Consider the following 18,124-nt stretch of genomic DNA (forward strand, 5'->3'; position numbering starts at 1 on the left):
GGCAATTATGGTTTTCATACCCCTGTCGATGGAAATCGTTTCGGTTTTCAAAGAATAGACGACAAGGTTAATGACGGACTAGTTGTAAGTATCGTTTGACGTTGGAGAGACACTTAGAGTAGTTAGGACTTTGTTTTCCTTTGGCCGTACTACTAAGGGAGTATGAACTAGTAGTTTGACCTAGGTGAATCTAATGGTTTAGGTGTCGTGCACTTGTCAAACATAGCACTAGGTAGCTCAAGTACAGCCCATAGATCAATTGAAGTCGATGCCGTTCACAAAGTTGGTAGAATTTGAGGTGAATGGAGACTTGGATGATGACCGAACACTAGATCGGACGCACAATTGCCACGTCCGGTCAGCGTTAGCTCGCACAGCTAGGGCTTGCTCATCGACCGGACGCTGACTCCTAGTCAGGATCGGACGGGCAGGTGTACGCAACTATAGAGCGAGCAACACTCATGAAGGACCGGACGCTGTGACCTGACACACTAGAGGCCGCGTCCGGTCAACAATAGTAAGCTTCCAGAGAAGGAAATTGCTGTCCGGACGCGTCAGATGAGTGGTGATCGGACGTTGATCAGAGTCCGGTCTCTGATGACTGTGCTAGCGTCATGTAGCCGCTGGCTACTGACCTAACGCATTCGGTCACTTTGACCTGAGCGTTCGGTCACCTCGAAATGTGCTGAGTTGGACCCCAACGAATATGTTTTGAATTAGGGAGTATAAATACTTCCCCCACTCGTTCAACTTAGCTCTCTTGCCCATTTGTTCAGCTGAGAAACACCTTTAGAGTGCAAGAGAGAGCAAGAGCCTAGTAGGGTGATTGAGATTTAATAATCTAAGATTAAGGACCTCATTAGTGCATAGGGAGTAGCAAGTGTGCATCCACCTTTCTCATTAGGCTTGTATTGGTCAAGTGTGAGTTTGTGTTTATTACTTTTGGTGATCACTATCACCCAGACGGCTCAGTGGTGATTGGAAGCTTGGTGATCATTCGGAGCTTGTGGATGACCCAAGTTATGCTGTAAGCGGTTGTGGACGATTCACCGTGACGGAGTGTTGAAGAATCAGCCTATAGAGAGCACTTGATCCTTGCGCAGATCAAGAGGGAGCTACACCCTTGCGCGGGTGCTCCAACGAGGACTAGTGGGGAGTGGCGACTCTTCGATACCTTGGAAAAACATCAAAGCGTTCATCTCCTTCTCTTTACTTTGAGCATTTATATTTGAGCAATTCAATTCATGTCTTTACATTCTTAGAATTGCCAAGCTAGAGTAGGATTGAAACCTAATGTGCAAAACTTTTGTGTGGTAGAATAATAGAAACACTTCTAGGCATAAGAGGGTGAAATGGGCTAAGTGTAGGGCTTAATTATTGCAAGAAATTTAGAATCAGCTCAATTCACCCCCCTCTTGGGCATCTTGATCCTTTCAATTGGTATCAGAGCCTCGTGCTCCTTGAATTAGGCTTAACCGCCTAGAGCAAGATGTCCCACGGGGATGGACCCCCTCCCGTCTTTGAGGGAGATTACTTTTCTTATTGGAAAATTTGCATGGAGGCGTACCTAGAGGCTCTTGATGTTGGAGTGCTTAGAGTCGTCTCACAAGGTTTCCCAACACCTAGGGATCCCGCTAACCTTCAAGGTGATGAGAGTCACTACGAGAAGTGGAATGCAAAGGCTAGAAGCACTCTTTTTAGAGCCCTTTGCAAGGATGTCTTTAACCGTGTGCGGAACCACAAAGACGCCCATCAACTATGGTCGGACATTTGTGCGCTCCATGAGGGAACCAAGAGTGAGCGTGAGGAACGCTATCACCTCATGATGAAGAAGCTTAATTCATTTGACATGCTTCCTAGTGAAAGTGCTAATGAAATATATTCATGCTTGAATGTTCTTGTAGAGGAGGTCAATGGGCTTGGACTCACTCAAATGCAACCATCCGATGTTGTGAGAAAGATCTTGAGTGTCCTCCCCATTGGTAAGTATGGGCATATTATGATGGTGCTTCATCAAGGTGATCTTTCCACCGCTACGCCAACTCAAATATTAGGGAAGATCAATGCACATGAGATGTACATGCACATCACTCCACAAGATGGCTCTTCTTCCAGCAAGAAGAAAGATTTGGCATTCAAGGCTAGCCAAGATAAGAGTGTAACAACCCGGAATTTCTCCAGAAAACCAAAAATGCGAACTATTTAAAAATTTTCCTGCAATATGTGAAGCATGTAGATGCTAGATCAAACAAAGAACAACTTATAAATAAATTGTTGCATACATATAGAATTACTTGTAGGAGTTTACCGGAGTTCTTTTGTTGGTTTAGTGTTTTGTGTTGGAGTGCACAAGTCCGTAGCAAATCTTGTTGATCCCTTCTAGAATATCTTAAGAATCCCTTTCTCCTCTCTCTCTCTCAGTTCATCTTTTGCTTTTGAACCTTATTCGAATCCCTTAACCTAACTCATAAAGCCAATCGACCTTCCTTGTAAATCGATGCCCATCGATGCCAACCCTTGACATTGGACTCCCTAAACCCTAATGACCCTTAGTGGACCCCACTAGGATGTATTCATGCTTGGCAACGCATGTATACACTCATAGAGACCCAAGGTATAGTTAGAATGGAAAAGTAGAAATAGAAAAGACTTAGAAAAGAGGGGGAAATGGAAAAGGCCATTTTGGCCAAGAGCAACCGCGCGGCCCAGCCTGATCGGCCTGCTCATCCTTGCGTGCAGCCGCAGCCTACCCCACTGCCTAGCCTAGCCCGCCAACCACCGCTGCCGGCCTGCTGCTTGCACCCACAGACTGCACGGCCTAGCCAGCAGGTCGGCCCCAGCATGCGAATGCAGTAGCGCAGCCCAGCCTAGCAAGAAGGCCCAGCCACGCGCCTGATCTAGGATGGCTTCGCCTTCATCCCACGGCCGCAGACAGCACGACCCCGCCGGTCATCCCCTTCCTCCAACCACTCCCCCCTCTCCTCTATTTTGTGCCCAAAAGCAGAGCACCGGCACATGGGAAGGATCCCAGGCCCCAGCGCCACTCCCCACCGTCCGTGCCGAGCCACCAACCCCGTACGCCCCCTTGGATGGCTGCCACGTCGCCGATCCGCGGCGCCTGGAACCCCGACCAGCCTCGCGCTCACCTGGCGTGCAACGGCCACGGCCATGGATGACGCCACCACCTGCCACCCCTGTTCCCTCCTTGTCGAGCCATGGTCTGTGAAATTCGGAGTACCAAAACACCCACGATCGCGCCGCGGCCCCCGAACCCTATCCCTGGCGCATCCGAGCCCTCCAATCGTCCCTCCATCTTCATCTGCCGTCCACTGACCTACCATGGACGCAGCCCCGCTATAAGAGCCTCGAGCCAGCACCCTAGCATTCCCTATGCCCGCGCCACCACCGGTGGCCTCCATGCACCCAAACCGCACCAAGCAAGAGTGAGGGAGAGGGAGGAAGAAAGGAGAGAGGAAGGGAGAAGAAGAGGAATTGGAGCACACCGGGACGATCCCTCGGAGCCCCTCGTCGCCGGCCGGAGCTCTGAGCTGAACCATGAGCATGCGCGTTTGGCAATGACGTGACTTCAGCGCTGCCTGCACCAGGCCCGACCTACGCCATGCGACCTCGCCGTCAAGCCTGCAACGCCGGGCGCGTCCTCGAGCCACGCGACCATAGGAACTCCATGACCTCGTAGCCACGGATCCGCGTCAAGCCCCGGCGTCGACACCACGTTGAGCCACCATCCACCTCATCTCCATCACAGCCTTCACAAGCGGACGGTGAGCCTTCCCCAAACCCCGCCCATGTCTGATGTCTTGACGCTTGCCTAACCGGCCTTCGAGCCGCTAACCTTGTCTGTCTGCACACCGCCGGCAAGCCACTGGCGATCGCCCAAACCCAACCTTTTTCCTTTCCCAGACCTGCCCGGCCATCTTGGTGGTTCACGTCGCAAGCATAGGAGCACGCGGCCGTTCATGGTCACCGCACCGCTTATGCACTCACACATGTGCACTCACATACACGGCCAGGAGCACCGCACACCACTTGCCCATGTCACTAGCACACCGCGCTGGCACCCACACTAGCCACTGCCATCGCTTGACAAGGCCCTGCCTTGCCTCGACGCCACGCCGTCGGTGAACCTCGTCGTGGCCATGACCACGCCCATGCACATACCACCTCGCCCTCAAGTCCACGGCATGGCACCGCCATCGCGGCCTCACCATGGTGAGCTCAGCCGACCCCTACACCTCCGTGACCTCAGACCCTGCCACCACACTCACGACCATGGCCACCGCTCGGACGCACGCACACACAGACCCAAAGGCTGACCTTGGCCACGCTGGCACTCATGCACCGAGTAGTGTCACGGTGAGCCAAGCGCGCACTGTGTCTGTGTCCCCAGGCTCATTGGTCAAGCACCGCTGGGCATGGTCGCGAGCTGCTCACCCAAGGCCTCGGAGAACATCACGCGTGACACCATCGCCGCGGACGCGCGCGTCGCGAGCAGCCCCAGTCCTAGACCCTGCCTTGCTGAGCGACTTGCGGGAAAGCACCAAGGCCAGCCAGCCCAATACCCAGCACCAGCTCCCTCTCTTCTCTCTTGGGCCGACTGCGGCAGCTGCAACATCGGCCTAGTGGCCCTGTGCTGGCCCCCTCTCTCTTCCTTGTAGTTGGGCCGACAAACAGGCTGGCCTGCCTTTCCTCTTCGCGTAAGCCAAGCCCGGCAGCAGCCCAGTGGCGGCCTAGTAGAAACCGTGGCCTCCCTCATCTTTTTCAGGAATGGATTTAATCTCTGAAATTCGTAGAAAATTCATACGTCGTCGAAAAATTATGAAACCAGTTTCATAATGTTTCTAAAGACGAGCACCACAATGTGGACCAACCCTTAAGTACTCTTCGATCATAATTTTTCTAAAGATGAGCACCACGATGTGGACCAACCCTTAAGTACTCTCCGACCACCTCGGCAACCTTTCTGACCACGTTGGCAACCTTTCCGACCACGTTGGCAACCTTTCCGACCATGTTGGCAACCTTCCCGACCACTTCGGCAATCTCATCGACCACGTTGATGATCACCCCCAACCACCTCCGCGATCTCACTGACCACGTCGACGAAGCTCTCCGACCACCTCGGCCAGCCTTCCGACCACCTCGGTGACATCTCCGACCACCGACGAAAGCCCCTTCCTGCTTATTCTTATACTCGTTCGTACACTTACAATACGTGAACTTGATCTATCTATATCTGTCTACACTGTGCCCTTGTGTAGGTCTACCCATCCCCATCGCTATGGAATGTGCTACTCCGCGGTCGTATCGAGTTGTTACGTCTTTCGGTTGTGTGTGGTTCTTATCGCTGGTTGTTGGTGTTGTTGCCTGTGTGCCGGGCCTTCGAGCCGGCTAAGGGATCGTACCTCGTTCGGACGCTATGATCGTGAGATCCATCTCACCATGACCATGATGCCGAGCATAACTCGACCCCTCACTTTTTAGTTGACTTCATAGTACCATGAGTGTTAGCTCCTGTCTTCAGCCCTAGAATATGGTCATGATGGATTCGATGTCGATACTAACATCGATGCGGATATCACCCACACGCCTTGAGCCCTCCATGACCAAGTCCTGTGGGAGATGACCTGGAGATAACAATCGTGGAACGATGGGTGCCAACTTGTTGGTATAGCTTGTGGCCGCGAGTTCGCCTCGCCATGACCATGGAGCTACGCCACTCTTTTACTTTTACTTGCCTCTTCGCGCTCAAACCCCCGTATGCTTGTACCATTGTATGACCATCACATTTCCTGATTCTCACGGTGACAACCGCACCGCTATGAATTAGAGAGATGTCTTAGTGCCAATGCACCTAAGTCGGGTACCCTACGAGTGGTTTGCGCACTTGTACTCTTTAGTGAGTCGCTCCTTCCAATGCCCTGTCTTCAGTCGTGGCGTGTGTGCTGGAAGGAGCAGAACTCCGTTCCTTACTGTTATTGCCCTATTAGCCACTCTGTTCGCTCCCGCCTTGTCCATGGCGATTGGATCAAAGACCGGACTATCTCTTTTAGCTAGCAAAGCTATAGTCTATGTCGTACCTCAGACCCGTGCGTGTCGACCCGATCGATCGTCTAAAACCATCTTTCCCGAAGATGTGTCTGAGAACATGACATGGATGTGCCTAGCTAACCCTCGCTTCTTTTGTTTTGCTGAGCAACTCTCTTCTCGGCTCCCGACGTTATTATGTCATAAGGATCGAGAAAACCCGTTGCTGTCCAATCTCTTTGCGCTACCGCATTCTACCATAGCGGGCGAGCCGAAGTATGTTGGAGCCAAGTCACAATAGTGTTAATCATTCTTGTATGCTACTCATGATCAATTGTGACTTGCGGGATAAGACTATAAGAGTCGAACCCCGTCGTCCTTCCTTCAATGGGCCCGTCCCCCAATTCCTGTCCTCTCCATGACGCCCAGATCGAGGGACATCAGCCATGATGTTTGCTATGAATGAGCTCTGGCTTAAACCGTTTATCGTAAAGCTATACTGGCTTGGCCATGGCATAAGCTTGTGCATAAGCAAACCATCACTTGTGTTTATTGGCCCAAGGAAATCGAACAACCACCGAGAGGGCTAAGCTATGAATCCTTTAGTGTGCCGTTGGTGTTATTGGATCTTCTTGCGTCTTGTCGTCTTTTCGAGTGTTGTGTGTTCTCTAGCCTTGCGTGTCGCTTCGTGGAGTAGCTAGTGATCGGATCAAGAGAACGGAAATGACGACAAGGACTGTGGACCGGAGTCGACTCAGGAGGAGACGACCTCACTGATTGAGCACCAACAGATGGAGAAATGTACCACTACTACCTCTACATCGTAGGTGTCATGGCAGCACCCTCTTTTAGAGAATCCTATTAGACATTGCATAATATCTAGAACTGCTAGCGCTTTATAATTATTCCTTTGATAATACTTTGATGCATGCTACTACCTGAGCCATTATTACCCTGATGCAACCCACTCTACTACGTCACCCTGCTTTGCGCATTCGCTCGCTTATATATGCTTATTGCCTGCTTGCTTGCATATTACACCACTATACTTATTATTAACTCCACTTCGCATTATATCTGGGATGTGATGCTGGTGGTGAACCCTGGGAATGGTTTGGCTATGGGTGCTGGACTTGGTGGTGTGTGAGCGTGCTGCGTGTGTCTTGGGTGCATGGAGAGTGAGGGTTGTGTCGACCGAGCTGGATTAACGATGAGCCTGGGGCGAGTCTTGCCATGTGGTGCTACCTGGGCACTTGGATATGGAATACCTATGGCGGGTAAATAGTAATTGGAGGTGTCCTTGGGTGTGAACCTCGGAGAGGTGGAGCCTGGGGTAGGGGTGCTGTGGTAGCACGTAAAATGGAAACCCTGATAAAGACATCTTAGCTTGGTCAACCCCTAAGGACTTACTAGTACTCAGACTCACCGGGAATCCTTTACATCCCACTCACCCTATATGGTGTGGGACGGTCGGACTACTTGGTAGAACGTTGCCACTACTGCTAGGCGAACGTGTGCAAGGAGGTACAGGGCACGCGGTATCCCCCACACCCTTCTGAGACTTTAGGAGGCCTTGTGGACCTGGCTCCTGACACCCAGAGGGCCCCAGCTCTGTCTATGACTCACAGTATCAGCCATCCCAGACTAGACTTGGGATGTACCAGGGCTGAGAGGTAGGGTGGCATCATTCTAGGCTAGCAAGCGGCTGGAATCTGCCTAGACGGGGCACCGTCGAGGATGGCTATCTTGTGGGTATGTAAAACCTCTACAGAGTGTTTGGTTGATCGATCGATACATATGCCGACTTGTCGGCTATGGACCTTTCTAGGGTTTCGCTTAAACTAGATAGGAGATGAGTCTTTCTTTCCTCCCTCCAGGGTTTGGAGTATTTTCCGGCCGTGAGCCAGGGGCTGCGGGCCGTTGAGACAAGTGCCGAGAGGGAGTCGGCCTGTCGACCTGAGTGTGTGAGATGAGATGTGGTGATGGTGGTGTGGTTATGGTTGGGATAGGATGGTGGATGGATATGGATGGATGTGGATGTGTGTGGCTGGGAATTTGTTAAAAAATGGATACTATTATTACATTACTACTGTTACTTGCTTCTCATGCGCTAAGGATGCAAACCACGGCCACATATTAGGATCGCTAGATCCTCTTGTTTTATCTTTTCCACTAAAGCTCATTGGTGCTGACCATGGCCTGCACACATCTGGCGGTGTGTAGATTTTCCTGCTTCTCAGAGATGCTGACGTTAGAAGGATTAGAAGGTCTCATGCCTACGCTCAAGTTTGGTTCAGAGATGGAATCTACGCTGCACTACGCCAACTCTGATGATGACCCGTGAAGGAGGAGCCTTCACTCGATAGTCTTCCGCTAGATTAACTCTGTAATAGGTGTGTTCCCCAGTGATGTAACATCTTGTATTCTTGTAATCTTACAATGTATGACTGTGATATCGACTGATATATGATAATGTGATGGAATCAACTATTGGTTTCATCATATTATAATTTATTCTGTGGATTTTCCCTTCGCGGAAAATTGAGGATGTTTCAGTTGGTATCAGAGTCATACTTGACCTTAGGATGAGACCTTAGTACCAAACATTAGTTTAGAAGCCAAACATTCTATCTGTAGTGGAGTCATAGCTACTAACACTTGATTCCCCGTCTTTACCTTGAATTCTATCACTAACTGACTGTCCCCGCTTTGACAAAGTTGACCACTAGGAAATGATTCCCTCTTTATCGCCCACGCAAGATCGATAGATGTGTGAGACTCAAAGGCTTAGGAGTCGCCTTAAGTCAACACTATGCATATAGGAGTTGTAATGCTGCCTGAGTGCCTAGATATTTTGCTTCTTATGCTTCTTATGTTTATATTGCCTGAGTGAAGACTATAAAAGTATTTTATCTACGTGTGACTCCAGGCAAAAAAAAATCAAGGCCGTAATACGATTAGACAAATGATCTTGACCACCAGTTGGACATATTAAGCCAAAACATCATATCTTTACCCATCTATTTCAAAAATTGACCTTGATTTTCAACCAGGCATGTTCAAAATGCTCTCTCTCATTTGTTGAAAACTTCTCCCGTTTGCAAAAGCAACTCCATCTTAAATGAAAACAGTTTCAAAACCCTCTAAAATTTTTAAAAAAGAAAGTGATCTTGACTCCTTTCCAAACCTATATTAACTTTCAAAAGCTTTGCGAAAGCGATTTGGAAACCAACCTTCTTTCAAAAGGAGTTGTGAACTCGTCTACGAAAGACAAAAGCTCTGTTTCACCATACTTTTGAAAAGGTTTGTAATCATTTGATCCCAGGATCGAAACCTGGCTCTGTCTTGTTTTAAAAAGTTTTGATTTCAACCGATGAGCCAACTACTTTTCAAATAAACCCTACTCTCAAAGCAAAACGCAAAATATTTATAAAAGTGTTACTTTTCAAATTGAGAAAAACAATTTAAAAATACCTCTTTTCAAAGAGCCCCTTTTGGAAAAGTTTATAAAGTGACTTGATTTCCAAAACTCTCCATTTTGAAAGGCCAAATGTTTCTAAAATCAATTTATAGGAGATTTGGAAAGCAAAAACCATTTATACAGTTTTGATTTAAGCTACTAAAACCAAAATGGGGTACAACCTGTTTTCAAGAGCACTTTTGTATTGATTTCAAACTCCTAAGGTTGTATCCTTCTTATGTGCAGAACCCGTAAAACAAAATTATTCGAAAATTGGAATTTTCAAAAGTCCTCACCACTAATTTAAAAGAACTTTTCCCAAATTCTCACAAAGGACCCTTTTCAAAACTAAAATTGTGATAAACCCCGATTTGACCTTTCAAAAGATCTCTCCCGATAAGTTTCTCCGTTTAAAAAGTTGTACGCCAACAACGTTTTCCAAAAAGCTCCTTTTTCAAAACTCCAATTGTGAAACAAATGCACTGCGCATATGACTTAACAACGAGGACCATCCTATCTACCGACACTAACTCCGAAATCTCGAGGACAAGATTCTTGTAAGGAGGGTGGACTGTAACAACCCAAAATTTCTCCGGAAAACCAAAAATGCGAACTATTTAAAATTTTTCCTGCAATATGTGAAGCATGTAGATGCTAGATCAAACAAAGAACAACTTATAAATAAATTGTTGCATACATATAGAATTACTTGTAGGAGTTTGCTGGAGTTCTTTTGTTGGTTTAGTGTTTTGTGTTGGAGTGCACAAGTCCGTAGCAAATCATGTTGATCCCTTCTAGAATATCTTAAGAATCCCTTTCTCCTCTCTCTCAGTTCATCTTTTGCTTTTGAACCTTATTCGAATCCCTTAACCTAACTCATAAAGCCAATCGACCTTCCTTGTAAATCGATGCCCATCGATGCCAACCCTTGACATTGGACTCCCTAAACCCTAATGACCCTTAGTGGACCCCACTAGGATGTATTCATGCTTGGCAACGCATGTATACACTCATAGAGACCCAAGGTATAGTTAGAATGGAAAAGTAGAAATAGAAAAGACTTAGAAAAGAGGGGGAAATGGAAAAGGCCATTTCGGCCAAGAGCAACCGCGCGGCCCAGCCTGATCGGCCTGCTCATCCTTGCGTGCAGCCGCAGCCTACCCCACTGCCTAGCCCAGCCTGCCAACCACCGCTGCTAGCCTGCTGCTTGCACCCACAGACCGCACAGCCTAGCTAGCAGGTCGGCCCAGCATGCGAATGCAGTAGCGCAGCCCAGCCCAGCAAGAAGGCCCAGCCACACGCCTGATCCAGGACGGCTTCGCCTTCATCCCACGGCCGCTGACAGCATGACCCCGCCGGTCATCCCCTTCCTCCAACCACTCCCCCCTCTCCTCTGTTTTGTGCCCAAAAGCATAGCACCGGCACATGGGAAGGATCCTAGGCCCCAGCGCCACTCCCCACCGTCCGTGCTGAGCCACCAACCCCATACGCCCCCTTGGATGGCTGCCACGTCGCAGATTCACGGCGCCTGGAACCCCGACCAGCCTCGCGCTCACCTGGCACGCAACGGCCGTGGCCATGGATGACGCCACCACCTGCCACCCCTATTCCCTCCTTATCGAGCCACGGTCTGCGAAATTCGGAGTACCAAAACGCCCACGATCGTGCTGCGGCCCCCGAACCCTATCCCTGGCGCATCCGAGCCCTCCAATCATCCCTCCATCTTCATCTGCCATCCACTGACCTACCATGGACACAGCCCTGCTATAAGAGCCTCGAGCCAGCGCCCTAGCATTCCCTATGCCCGCACCGCCACCGGTGGCCTCCACGCACCCAAACCGCACCAAGCAAGAGTGAGGGAGAGGGAGGAAGAAAGGAGAGAGGAAGGGAGAAGAAGAGGAATCAGAGCATGCCGGGACGATCCCTCGGAGCCCCTCATCACCGGCCGGAGCTCTACGCTGAACCGTGAGCACGCGCGTTCGACAACGACGCGACTTCAGCGCTGCCTGCACTAGGCTCGACCTACGCCACGTGGCCTCGCCGTCAAGCCTGCAACGCCGGGCGCGTCCTCAAGCCGCGCGACCACAGGAACTCCACGACCTCGCAGCCATGGATTCGCGTCAAGCCCCGGCGTCGACACCATATCGAGCCGCCATCCACCTCATCTCCATCACGGCCTTCACAAGCGGACGGTGAGCCTTCCCCAAACCCCGCCCTTGTCTGATGTCTTGACGCTTGCCTAACCGGCCTTCGAGCCGCTAACCTTGTCTGCCTGCACACCGCCGGCAAGCCACTAGCGATCGCCCAAACCTAGCCTTTTTCCTTTCCCAGACCTGCCCAGCCGTCTTGGTGGTTCACGTCATAAGCACAGGAGCACACGGCCATTCATGGTCACCGCACCGCTTATGCACTCACATACACGGCCAGGAGCACCGCACACCACTTGCCCATGTCACTAGCACACCGTGCTGGCACCCACACTAGCCACTGCCATCGCTTGACAAGGCCCTGCCTTGCCTCGACGCCACGCCGTCGGCGAACCACGTCGTGGCCATGACCACGCCCGCGCACATACCACCTCGCCCTCACGTCCACGGCATGGCACTGCCATTGCGGCCTCACCATGGTGAGCTCAACCGACCCCTACACCTCCGTGACCTTGGACCCTACCACCACACTCACGACCATGGCCACCGCTCGGACGCACGCACACATAGACCCAAAGGCCGACCTTGGCCACGCTGGCACTCATGCACCGAGTAGTGTCACGGTGAGCCAAGCGTGCACTGTGTCCATGTCCCCAGGCTCTTTGGTCAAGCACCGCTGGGCACGGTCGTGAGCTGCTCACCCAAGGCCTCGGAGAACGTCGCGCGCGACACCATCACCGCGGACGCGCGCGTCGTAAGCAGCCCCAGTCCCAGACCCTGCCTTACTGAACGGCTTGTGGGAAAGCACCAAGGCTAGCCAGCCCAATGCCCAGCACCAGCTCCCTCTCTTCTCTCTTGGGCCGACTGCGGTAGCTGCAACATCGGCCCAGTGGCCCTGTGTTGGCCCCCTCTCTCTTCCTTGTAGTTGGGCCGACAAACAGGCTGGCCTGCCTTTCCTCTTCGCGTAAGCCAAGCTCGGCAACAGCCCAGTGGCGGCCCAGTAGAAACCGTGGCCTCCCTCATCTTTTTCAGGAATGGATTTAATCTCTGAAATTCGTAGAAAATTCATACGTTGTCGAAAAATTATGAAACCAGTTTCATAATTTTTCTAAAGACAAGCACCACGATGTGGACCAACCCTTAAGTACTCTTCGATCATAATTTTTCTAAAGACGAGCACCACGATGTGGACCAACCCTTAAGTACTCTCCGACCACCTTGGCAACCTTTCCGACCATGTTGGCAACCTTTCCGACCACGTTGGCAACCTTTCCGACCACTTCGGCAATCTCATCGACCATGTTGATGATCACCCCGACCACCTCCGTGATCTCACCGACCATGTCGGCGAAGCTCTCCGACCACCTCGGCCAGCCTTCCGACCACGACGGAGATCTCACCGACCACCTCGGTGACATCTCCGACCACCGACGAAAGCCCCTTCCTACTTATTCTTATACTCGTTTGTACACTTACAATACGTGATCTTGATCTATCTATATCTGTCTGCACCATGCCCTTGTGTAGGTCTACCCATCCCCATCGCTATGGAATGTGCTACTCCGCGGTCGTGTCGAGTTGTTACGTCTTTCGGTTGTGTGTGGTTCTTATCGCTGGTTGTTGGTGTTGTTGCCTGTGTGCCGGGCCTTCGAGCCGGCTGAGGGATCATACCTCGTTCGGACGCTACGATCATGAGATCCGTCTCGCCATGACCGTGATGCCGAGCATAACTCGACCCCTCGCTTTTTAGTTGACTTCATAGTACCACGAGTGTTAGCTCCTGTCTTCGGCCCTAGAACATGGTCGTGATGGATTCGATGTCGATACTAACATCAATGCGGATATCACCCACATGCCTTGAGCCCTCCATGACCAAGTCCTGTGGGAGATGACCTAGAGATAACAATCGTGGAACGATGGGTGCCAACTCGTTGGTATAGCTTGTGGCCGCGAGTTCGCCTCGCCATGACCATGGAGCTACGCCACTCTTTTACTTTTACTTGCCTCTTCGCGCTCAAACCCCCGTATGCTTGTACCATTGTATGACCATCGCATTTCCTGATTCTCGCGGTGACAACCGCACCGCTATGAATTAGAGAGATGTCTTAGTGCCAATGCACCTAAGTCGGGTACCCTACGAGTGGTTTGCGCACTTGTACTCTTTAGTGAGTCGCTCCTTCCAATGCCCTGTCTTCAGTCGTGGCGTGTGTGCTGGAAGGAGCAGACCTCCGTTCCTTACTGTTATTGCCCTATTAGCCGCTCCGTTCGCTCCCGCCTTGTCCATGGCGATTGGATCAAAGACCGGACTATCTCTTTTAGCTAGCGAAGCTATAGTCTATGTCGTACCTCGGACCCGTGCGTGTCGACCCGATCGATCGTCTAAAACCATCTTTCCCAAAGATGTGTCTAAGAACATGACATGGATGTGCCTAGCTAACCCTTGCTTCTTTTGTTTTGCTGAGCAACTCTCTTCTCGGCTCCCGACGTTATTATGTCGTAAGGATCGAGAAAACCCGTTGCTGTCCAATCTCTTTGTGCTACCGCATTCTACCATAGCGGGTGAGCCGAAGTACGTTGGAGCCAAGTCACAATAGTGTTAATCATTCTTTTATGCTACTCATGATCAATTGTGACTTGCGGGATAAGACTATAAGAGTCGAACCCTGTCGTCCTTCCTTCAATGGGCCCGTCCCTCGATTCCCGTCCTCTCCATGACGCTCGGATCGAGGGACGTGAGCCGTGATGTTTGCTATGAATGAGCTCTGGCTTAAACCGTTTATCATAAAGTCGTACTGGCTTGGCCATGGCATAAGCTTGTGCATAAGCAAACCATCACTTGTGTTTATTGGCCCAAGGAAATCGGACAACCGCCGAGAGGGCTAAGCTGTGAATCCTTTAGTGTGACATTGGTGTTATTGGATCTTCTTGCGTCTTGTCGTCTTTTCGAGTGTTGTGTGTTCTCTAGCCTTGCGTGTCGCTTCGCGGAGTAGCTAGTGATCGGATCAAGAGAACGGAAACAACGACAAGGACTATGGACCAGAGTCGACTCAGGAGGAGATGACCTCGCTGATTGAGCACCAATAGATGGAGAAATGTACCACTACTACCTCTACATCGTAGGTGTCATGGCAGCACCCTCTTTTAGAGAATCCTATTAGACATTGCATAATATCTAGAACTGCTAGCGCTTTATAATTATTCCTTTGATAATACTTTGATGCATGCTACTACCTGAGCCATTATTACCCTGATGCAACCCACTCTACTACGTCACCCTGCTTTGCGCATTCGCTCGCTTATATATGCTTATTGCCTGCTTGCTTGCATATTACACCACTATACTTATTATTAACTCCACTTCGCATTATATCTGGGATGTGATGCTGATGGTGAACCCTAGGAATGGTTTGGCTATGGGTGCCGGACTTGGTGGTGTGTGAGCGTGCTGCGTGTGTCTTGGGTGCATAGAGAGTGAGGGTTGTGTCGACCGAGCTGGATTAACGACGAGCCTGGGGCGAGTCTTGCCATGTGGTGCTACCTGGGCACTTGGATATGGAATACCTGTGGCGGGTAAATGGTAATTGGAGGTGTCCTTGGGTGTGAACCTCAGAGAGGTGGAGCCCAGGGTAGGGGTGCTGTGGTAGCACGTAAAATGGAAACCCTGCTGAAGACATCCTGGCTTGGTCAACCCCTAAGGACTTACTAGTACTCAGACTCACCGGGAATCCTTTACATCCCACTCGCCCTATATGGTGCGGGACGGTCGGACTACTTGGTAGAACGTTGCCACTACTGCTAGGCGAACGTGTGCAAGGAGGTACGGGGCGCGCGGTTTCCCCCACACCCTTCCAAGACTTTAGGAGGCCTTGTGGACCTGGCTCCTGACACCCGGAGGGCCCCGGCTCTGTCTATGACTCACAGTATCAGCCATCCCAGACTAGACTTGGGATGTACCAGGGCTGAGAGGTAGGGTGGCATCATTCTAGGCTAGCAAGCGGCCGGAATTTACCTAGACGGGGCACCGTCGAGGATGGCTATCTTGTGGGTATGTAAAACCTCTACAGAGTGTTTGGTTGATCGATCGATACATATGCCGACTTGTCGGCTTTGGACCTTTCCAGGGTTTCGCTTAAACTAGATAGGAGATGAGTCTTTCTTTCCTCCCTCCAGGGTTTGGAGTATTTTCCGGCCGTGAGCCAGGGGCTGCGGGCCGTTGAGACAAGTGCCGAGAGGGAGTCGGCCTGTCGACCTGAGTGTGTGAGATGAGATGTGGTGATGGTGGTGTGGTTATGGTTGGGATGGGATGGTGGATGGATATGGATGGATGTGGATGTGTGTGGCTGGGAATGTGTTAAAAACTGGATATTATTATTACATTACTACTGTTACTTGCTTCTCATGCGCTAAGGATGCAAACCACGGCCACATATTAGGATCGCCAGATCCTCTTGTTTTATCTTTTCCACTAAAGCTCATTGGTGCTGATCATGGCCTGCACACATCTGGCGGTGTGCAGATTTTCCTGCTTCTCAGAGATGCTGATGTTAGAAGGATTAGAAGGTCTCGTGCCTACGTTCAAGTTTGGTTCGGAGATGGAATCTACGCTGCACTACGCCAACTCTGATGATGACCCGTGAAGGAGGAGCCTTCACTCGATAGTCTTCCGCTAGATTAACTCTGTAATAGGTGTTCCCCAGTGATGTAACATCTTGTATTCTTGTAATCTTACAATGTATGACTGTGATATCGACTGATATATGATAATATGATGGAATCAACTATTGGTTTCATCATATTATAATTTATTCTGTGGATTTTCCCTTCGCGGAAAATTGAGGATGTTTCAAAGAGGGGCAAAGCAAAAGTTGATCATGATAGCTCAAGTGACGATGAGATTGATGATGCAAGCCTTGCTCTCATGGTGAGAAGAACCGCCAAGATGCTCAAGAAGCTAAACAAGAATGGTGTCAAATTTGATGGCAAGAAGAAGAAATTCTTCACTAGTAGTAGAAGGAAGCCCATCTCTGAAATAGATTGCTACAATTGTGGAGATCTTGATCATCTAGCTCATCAATGCTCCAAATCTAAGAAAGACAAGTATAAGAAGAAGTACAAGGGTAAGAAAGATGACTCAAGTGATAATGATGTTGAGAAGAAGAAGAACAAGCCATACAAGAAGAATGATGTCAAGAAGAAGGAATTTCGTAAGAAGAAGAAGAATGGCAAGGCCTATATTGTTGGTGATTGGCTCACAGACATTGAATCATCAAGTGGCTCATCCGATGATGAAAGTGAAAATGAGAAGAAGAAGGTGGCCACTCTTTTGATTAGGTCTTCACTACCTTCACCGACACCGTCGTCATCATCTTCTACACACCTCTCAATGCACTGTGCCGGAGGATGAAGTCATGAACAGTACTGCAACATTCTCCATTGGATCAATGAGAAGTGGCCTGAGAGGTCGCAAAAGGCGATGCCGCTTTTGTATACTGTGAAATATTACAACAGACCTGAAGAAAGAGTGAGGCCTGACCACCTAAGGTCCTCAATCTAATTTTTCTCAGGAGGGCTCTATGGGAGGAGTTATAGGTGAAGCTCGTGAGAAGAAATTGGCTTGGATTGTGGTGTTTTGCCTTATTGCTGTGATAATGGTGATGATTGTTAGTGTCCTGGTGGCTAGGCTAGCAAGAAGTGAGCATCGGAATGAAGTAAGGATCCATGTTTTGGTCCCCATTTTGTCTCAAATGCCTTGTAAATGCATTCCTGAAATGAACCTTTTCACAATGGTGGTTGGCAACTCATGGCCGCTCCAGATGTAATAAATATTAAGCTGTGGATGATTGATGCTTGTATGAAGTTTGTTCTTTGAATAATGCCTTAACATAGATATTATACTGAATCATCAGAAAATATGATGTTTCAGTAACCAAAAGGTGTATTACCGACTTGCCAACATGCATGGATGAACTACTCGGGATCAACTAAATAGGACATATAGCACCCAATTCAGTTCCAAACCTTGAGACTTGTTTTTCTTACAAAGTTAAGTCACCAATGGAGCCAAATCCAGACGTCCAGTCATGTGCGTAGCAGCACGACCATATGCATGCAGTTGGGCGTTGGAACCTGATTGAGCAGCCCTCACTCAAGCAGGCAAAAAGGAAGAACGAATCCGAGGGCGCCGCCTAGCTAGTCGGCTTGGAAGAAATTAAGGCAGGCGTGCGCCAATAATAAGTTTGCTCCGTGTCCACATGGAGCCGTGTACACGTACCCACCAATCCTGCCTTGCCTTTGGTAACATGGTGTCATGCCATTTGTTCAACTGTTGTGTACTACTCGTGTCGACCGTCATGGTTCATTTGGTGATTTGGAAGAAAAATATCCGGTCAACGAATTGCAATGACGTCGGTAACATGGCAGTGTCTTGTGCTGGGGAAGGGGAATCGGTGACGAGACTGTCTCCAATATAAAC

The sequence above is a fragment of the Miscanthus floridulus genome, chromosome 5 (genome assembly GCF_019320115.1).
Source record: "Miscanthus floridulus cultivar M001 chromosome 5, ASM1932011v1, whole genome shotgun sequence".
Taxonomy (NCBI): Eukaryota; Viridiplantae; Streptophyta; class Magnoliopsida; order Poales; family Poaceae; genus Miscanthus; species Miscanthus floridulus.